We start from the raw sequence: 8,324 nt of genomic DNA on the forward strand, positions 1-8,324 counted from the left end.
ACTTCCCTTCATTAATATTTTTGTAATTTTTTTAAAGTTTATTTATTTTTGAAAGAGAGAGAGAGAGAGTATGAATTGGGAGGTACAGAGACAGAGGGAGACACAGAATCTGAAGCAGACTCCAGGCTCTGAGCTGTCAGCACAGAGCCTGATGTGGAGCTCGGACTGTGAACTGCAAGATCATGACCTGAGCTGAAGTCAGACACTTAACCAACTGAGCCATGCAGTCTCCCCCTGCTCTTCAGTAATATTAATAATGTCTGCTTTTGGCTTTATGCACATGGATACCGGTGAGTAAGCATGGTTAAGTCTGCCTTCCCACCACCATCATGTCTAAATCAAACTTTACCAAAGAGCATAAGCAGCTGTGGAAGCTCTTCACTGAAGGTTTGAGCTTTGAAACAACCCATAAGAGTCTAAGGAGCCATTCCGAGCAATGGGGAATGCTTGCTGACTGTGTGGTAATGAGAAATCCAAACACCAAGTGCTCCAGAGTTCTTTGGATTTGTCACATATGCCACTGTGGGAGAGGTGAATGCAGCCATGAATGCAAGGCCACACAAGGTGGATGGAAGAGTTGTAGAGCCAAAGAGGGCTGTCTCAAGAGAAGATTCTCAAAGACCCGGTACTCAAGTAACTGTGAAAAACATTTTTGTTGGTGGCATTAAAGAAGACACTGAAGAACATCATCTAAGAGATTATTTTGAACAGTATGGGAAAATTAAAGTGATTGAAATCATGACTGACAGAGGCAGTGACAAAAAGAGAGGCTTTGGTTTCGTAACATTTGATGAGCATGACTCTGTAGATAAGATTGTCGTTCAAAAATACCATACTGTGAATGACCACAACTGCAAAGTAAGAATAGCTCTAGCAAGAGATGGCTAGGGTTTAATTCAGCCAAAGAGGTTGAAGTAGTTCTGGAAACTTCAGTGGTGGTCATGGAGGTGGTTTTCACAGGAAGGCAACTTGGGTCGTGAAGGAAACTTCAGTGGGTAAGGTGGCTTTGGCGGCAGTTGAAGCGTTGGTAGATACGGTGGCAGTGAGGATGGCTATAATGGATTTGGTAATAAGCAACTTTGGAGGTAGCAGAAGCTATAATGATATTGGCAATTACAACAGTCCATCTTCACATTTTGGACCCATGAAAGGAGGAAATTTTGGAGGCAGAAACTCTGGCCCCTATGGTGGTAGAGGCCAATGCTTTGCCAGACCATGAAACCAAGGTGGCTGTGGTGGTTCCATCAGCAGCAGTAGCTGTGGCAGTGGCAGAAGGTCTTAATTACTGCCAGGAAACAAAGCTTAGCAAGAGAGAGGAGAGTCAGAGAAGTGGCACGGAAGCTACAGGTTACAACAGATTTGTGAACTCAGCCAAGCACAATGGCGGCAGGGACTAGCTGCTACCAAGGAGACATGTTTTAGACAACACTTGTGTGTATGGGCAAGGAACTTGGCTGTATTTATGACTAACTATGTAACAAGTTATTTTAGTTTTTATTCTGTGGAAAGTGTAAAGCATTCTAACAAAGGGTTTAATTAATTATTTTTTTGGCACCCATGCTGTTGATTGCTAAACGTAATAGTCTGAATGAATTTGTCTTAAAAAAAAAAAATGTCTTCTCCTCTGGACAACTGAGTAGCTCAGTTAAATGTCAGACTCTTCATTTCTGCTTAGGTCATGATCTCACCATCCTGAGATGAAGCCTCCAGGGGGGCTCCTCGATGGGTGTGGAGCTTGCTTAAGAGTCTCTCTCTCTCTCTCTCTCTCTCTCTCTCTCTGCCTGTGCCCCTCCCTCACTTGTGGGTGCACGCTCTCTTTTTTTTTTTTTCTCTCTCTCTCTCTCTCAAAAAAAAAAATGCTTCTCAAAAGATAGCTGAGAAATTTAAAAAGTGAGACACAGAGTAGCAGAAAATATTCACAGTGGCCTGGCATCCTGAATATAAAGATTCCCATAAGCCAGTAATAAAAAGGTAACCTATTTTTTAAAATGAGAAAAGGACTTGGAAAGCATTTCACAAAGGATATCATATAAATAAATGATCAACAAGCACAGGAAAACATATTCAATGTTATTGGTCTTCAGGGATTGCAAAGTCAAACTACAACAGCCATTACACACACATTAAAATGGTTAAAATTTAAAAGACAGCATAATACCTAATGCTAGAGAGAATATGGGGTATCCAGAAAACTCCTATATTTTTGATGGAGGTTTAAAATGATACAACCAAAAAAAAACCACAAAAAAATAAAATAAAATAAAATGATACAACCAATTTAGGAAATCATTTGGCAGTTTCTAATAAACTTGTACTTACTATCAGATCCGGTTATTCTCCTCTGTGTCAGTCTTGGTTCAAGCAGAGGAAAGAAATCATGAGAAATTTGAACGAGGAAAGTGTAATGGAAAATGATTAAATGTATCAAGGAATTAGAGACTAGACAAGTAAAGACAACTCCAAAGAACACAGGAACAGCACATGGAAGGAGCAGCCACTACTCCTAGGGCTTAGATAAGCACCCGAAAAACGTGATGCCCACCTCTCAGGGGAAGACTCAGTAGGGTGCTCACTGGATGGCAGAAGAGTGTTACCCTTTCATGTCAGTGGAACTTGGTGGAAATGGACTCCTCACGAGTCTTGGGTAAAAACACAACAGCATATTGTTAACTTAGACAATATGTTGTACAGCATTTCTCTATAATTCATTCAATCTTATAACAAGTACAATTTTATACCCATTGGACAATCTCCTACTTCCTGCTCTCCCCACCCCCTGGCAACCACCATTCTATTTTCTGCTTTTATAAGTTTGACTACGTTAGATGTCTCACCATAAGTGGAATCATGCCATATCTGTTCTTCTGTGACTTATTTCACTTGGCATAACAGTTTTGTGTATGACCTTGATTGGGGTCATGGGATTACAGGTATATGCATATTTCCAAACTCCTCAAACTATACATATTAAATATGTGAAGGATTTTTTTTTTTTTTTTTTTTTTTTTATAAATTATGCCTCAATACAGTTGTTTTAACAAAGTTCTGAGGAAACTTGTTCATGGAAAGGTATCTCACTGGAGACACTATCCTACGAAACTTACCAGGTTCATGTGCCACCAGAGGAGTCGGTTTGACTGCCTCTGTCTGCCATTCAGCAGGAATCCGGTGCTGGGGAAGCTCCGTGTGTTGCAGAAGGCAAAGGCTGGAGAAACTGTCCACACTGCGGAAACAGGCAGAGAAGCTAACTGGAACCCAGAGGCAAACCTTCCTCCTGCAATGCTTCTCTAGCGCCCTCTATTGACAAAACTGAACATGGTAAAAATGACCAAGGAAAAATATTTAATTGGCCCAGATCCACTTTCACAAAGCAGGCCAAATTTTCGAATTTGGAACTGAGAGGCTATAAATAACTAACCGGTGCGCCTTCCAGGTATTTAATTTCCAAAGTAATAATTTCCAGGTAATAATTTCCCAGGGAAATTAAATTTGTATTTATCATAAACACTTTTAACAAGAATGTTCAATACAGCTTTGTTTGTAATGGCAATAAAAAAGAAAAAAATGGAAACAACACAACACAAAGGTATATTAAAACATGATTAGAGCAATACATTCTGTTATATTTATACAAAGGCACAGTATACAGCAATAACAAAAGAAGATTTCACATAACATATGCAAATCTCAAAAACATGTTGAGCAAAACATGTGCCTAGTATATGATTCCACTTTCATGAAAGTATCGAAGAACAAAACTAACTTGTGGGGAAGAAATAAGAACAGTGGTTGAGTCTAGGCAGGAGCATGGATGAGGATTAACTGGAAAGGCACAGAAGGAACTTTTAGTGCCGTAGTAGAGTTCAATATTTTGATTAGATACTGGTTGCATGACTGTACATTCCTCAAAACCCATCAAACTGTACTCTTAATACCTGTGCATTTCATTAGATATAATTTTGCAACAATTAAAAAAAATTAAACAACTGAGGTGACTTGAAGATCAAATTAGCTAAATAAAGTTGTAATTTTTAAAAATGTATAAAGGGTGTATGGGTGGTTAATCGACTGACTTCAGCTCAGGTCCTGACCTCACAGTTTGTGAGTTTGAGCCCTGGGTCGGGCTCTGTGCTGACAGCTCAGAGTCTGGAGCCTGCTTCAGAATCTGTCTCCCTCTCCTCTGCTCTTCCCCTGCTTGCACCCTGTTTCTCTCTCTCTCAAAAATAAATAAACATTTAAAAAAAATAAAAATTAATTAAAAATGTATAAATTCTATTTTTTTCCATACTAAAATTTTCTGACACAAAGGGCTTTAGTATGATTTACTTTTATTTTAGTTTATGGTCACATCGTTTCCTAAGTAAAAATGCAAGATGATCAAAACAATATGTATAGTATGGTATATACTCACTGTTATGTAGCCTGTCTTAATTGCTAATTTCCAGGAGCTTTTATATCATTAGCAACAAAGAAAATGGGTCACCTATTATGTTTTAGCCTTCAAACAATAGACAGCAAAAAGACTTGCTGACAAATACAAACTTCTCTAAAATATGAAGCCAAGCTGAATGCAAGCCTTCTTTTCACACTTTTTAGTTATGTGAAGCACAATAAAAGGAATCAGAAAAAGTTATCCAGTTATCATGACCCACAAAACCCACTATTGCCAAGGGGAGTAAAAATGAATTTAATCTAGTTGAAGGTACAGTCAATGAAGAGTTTTTAAAAACTTCTAAGGTATTAGCTTTGAATGGTTATGTATATATATCAGATCGCATCATAATTTTTACAATATAATGATGCAGTCATTAGAATTACAAGAAACTGTCCAGCATGTATTTTTAGAGGAAAATTCAATACGTTATGTGCTCAATTACATTTGCTGATGTGCAAATTGCCAAGACATACTTTTTATGGAGTAAAACACAAATGATGGTTGGCTATCAGATATCAGTAATGTAAACAAGGCAGTCAAAACAAGTAATGATCTGATTTTGTGCCAACATGAAACAAGAACTAAAGAATGGAGCTGCAAGTCTTAATATTCTCCTATTTCCTATTTTCATAGAAATGCATGACCATGATCTGGGTTTCTGTGGCAACAGGCAAGAGTGTTACCAGAGTCACGATATAGATAAATGGCTTCTCATATATCTTCTTTGTTATAATCATAGAAGGATATGTATCAGAAATGATGTTATAGCTATATTTAAAGAACAAAACAATAACTATATCCCAGCAGCAGACCTGTGTTCTTGTCAGCATGGAAGGTGGCAACTACAAGAGTGCTTATATCTGTAAATAACAGCACAAGTGACTCTAGTATTACCTGTACCAATTGGTTATTTCTCTTGCTTTCTATACCTTTGTCTTTCAGGACTTACAGAAAACCTGATCATGTGAAGTAAGTATATTAGAAGGAGGATTTTGCACAAAGAGTAAGTGAACTTCGTATTTTGATTTTCATTTCCAATAGATATTTTTAATACTTGAGTGACTGAGTAAAAAGTTAAATATATAAATGATGGCATGTCCTTAGAAGTCATGTATTATTATAAGGGTAAATAAGAAACTTGCTTGGATTTTTTGCGTTTATTTATAATAAAATATAAAATGTATATTTTTATTCTTAATAAAAATTATTTGCTTTCCTGAAGTTAACTTACTCTTTCAAGGAATATTTCATTTGTTATGTATAATAATGTTCTATTAAAAAGTTACCATAGAAAAATCCATATATACTAATATTGTATATTTATGTTATTTTAGTAGTCTTCCTATAATCCTACCACATCAGAGAAACCCAAAAATGCTGTTCTAAAATTCTGAGCTTTCAAGTAATGTCATGAGGGAAAAATGAGGTAATTTCAAACATTATTAAAATTTTTTGTATTATGCTAATAGAGAAATGAATATTTTAGAATTTATATTAACCTATTTTGAGTAAACACAATTTCATATCACATTTATTTATTTACCTATTATTGATTCTAATATTATCTTAGTATAAATTAGAAAGGAGCTATGAAATTAAATGGAAATTATTGTAAACAAGGTGCTTGTAAATACATTAGAAGTCACATAGATAAAAATTCCAAAACTCATGACTGGTATTTGATATTGAACCTCTATATTATGCCATAGAGACTTCCATGCAGGTTAACATCACTTTAGTGATCGACCAAAAGACAACACAGTAAAGTGGAAAATTGAATTACCTTTATTGGCTGAAAATATTTTTACCATTAATATTTTTAATATAGTAATTATTATAATCCACATTTGTTTTCTGCTCTTAAGAATTATTACTTAGTGAAAATGTATATTCTAAAGTTCTTTCCTTAATTATATGTTGGCTACCCATATTAAAAAGTGAAATGTATGTTAATAATGACGTATTAAGAACTCTGTACCTTCTTTTGTAAAAGTACTTACAAATAATCATTTCAGAATTAATTCATTCTCAAATTTGCCAGGCTTTTGCATAGTCTACTTTCCTCTACTTCTAGAATCTTTGTTTCTTCCTTTAGGATTAGTTATTCCTTCCTGTTGAGAAGGAAGACCTTCCTCTACCTTTCAAGGCCCTTCCAGCTTGACTTAGAATCAAATTTACCCGAGACAGTTTAACAAGAGAAAATCAAATTTAATAGTGTACTATGGAGAATCCACACAGACACGAGATTCCAGAGACAATGAGGCTCCTTATTTGAGCTAAGGAGAGGGGTAGGGTCAGAGGATGCAAAGGAGAGGAAGGATGCAAGCAGGAGAAAGATGTTCTGAAAAACAAAGATTCCCCTATCATGAAGAGATAAGTTTCTTAGATGAACAGGAGCCTCTGTTAATAACTCTCTTCCTGGTACAGGCTCTCCTTTCCGATGTAAATTTGTTGAGGACCAAGAAGAGAGATTTTCTCGCATCTGCTGAGTTTTGATTACTTTTAACTCAAAATAATGTTCATACCAAAATGCTCCATCTTGGACCATCCTGCCCTTGGCCTCTACAGTTTTCACATTGTCAGGTTTTAAAGCTTAATTTATTTTTATCATCTCTTCCTTTCTCCAAATATTCTCTAGGATTAAGAATGTGATTTTTCAATGACATCTTCAAATTATATTCTTTCCATATATTTTGATCCTGAGTCTGAAGACTTGAAATTATTTAAACTGTTACAGGTTTTCCTATAAATTGAATATTCTTTTAGAGATATTTGTTCATCCTTTGGAGAATTTTTACACTTGTGAAAAGAGATGAAACAAAACCAGTTGAGTATTTCTACATTCTTTCTGTGATGTCTCTTCTTAATCTACATGCCACATCCACATATAAATTAATGATTTAATTCTATTAATTTCCTTCTAAGAGCTTCCAAAGCTTTGTTCCACAAATTTTGATAAATTATGTCTTTATTTTCATTCAATTGAAAATATATTCTAATTTTCTGAGTCACTTACTTCTTGATCCATGAAATATTAGAAGCATATTTTTTATTTCCAAATATTTTAGAGATTTTTCAGATATTATTACTGATTTCTAGCATAATTCTGTCACAGAGAATATTTTCCTGCTTCTTAATAAGCCTGATGATCTTTGATTGGATGCCAGGTTGTGATACTGTGATATGAGAAATATTTGGTCTTCACATCCAGTTCCTGGCATAGAGATCCTAAAATCCTTAGGATTTCCTGAGTAATGAAAGTGAGAGGAGCACCTCTTGCTATTCATAATAAGCCTCTTTCAACTGCACCTAAGTTTATGTCAATAAGGTAATGAGGTGACTTTTGGAAAGCTCCTAATGACGAAGGTGCTGACAGTCTGGGGAAGCAGTCATGTCGTTAGAGGGTTGAAATACTCAGCCCTCCTCACTGCCCTCCAGAGAAGGGAGAGGGTCTGGAATTTGAGTTAATCACTAATTGCCAGTGATTTAGTTAATTGTGCCTACATAATGCAACCTCAATAAAAACCCTAATAGAAGGGGTTCAAAGAGCTACTGGAGTTCAGTGAAACTGTCAAGGTGCTGTGAGGGTGGCACACCCAGAGAATACATGGAAGTTCCATCATTCCTGCCCCCTGCAACCATACCTTGTCTTATGCATTTCTTCCATCTGGTTGTTCTGGGATGTATCCTTTATAATAATCCAGTAACAGTAAGTCAGGCATTTCCCTGAGTTCTCTGAGGCATTCTAGCAAATTCTTGAACTTAAGGAAGTTGGTTGTGGGAACTCCACAATTTATAGCTGGTCTGTTAAAAATACAGATGACAACCTGGGACTTGCAATTAACATCTGAAGTGAGGGGAGGGGGGCAGTCTTATAGGACTAATATCT

General features: G+C 36.2%; 1 pseudogene; it reads left to right on the plus strand.

Annotated features, from left to right (window-relative positions):
- Window positions 1-234: 234 nt before the first annotated feature.
- LOC116738405 lies at window positions 235-1,455 on the plus strand (annotated as a pseudogene).
- Window positions 1,456-8,324: the final 6,869 nt, after the last annotated feature.

Source organism: Lynx canadensis, chromosome D3, assembly GCF_007474595.2.
Source record: "Lynx canadensis isolate LIC74 chromosome D3, mLynCan4.pri.v2, whole genome shotgun sequence".
Classification (NCBI taxonomy): Eukaryota; Metazoa; Chordata; class Mammalia; order Carnivora; family Felidae; genus Lynx; species Lynx canadensis.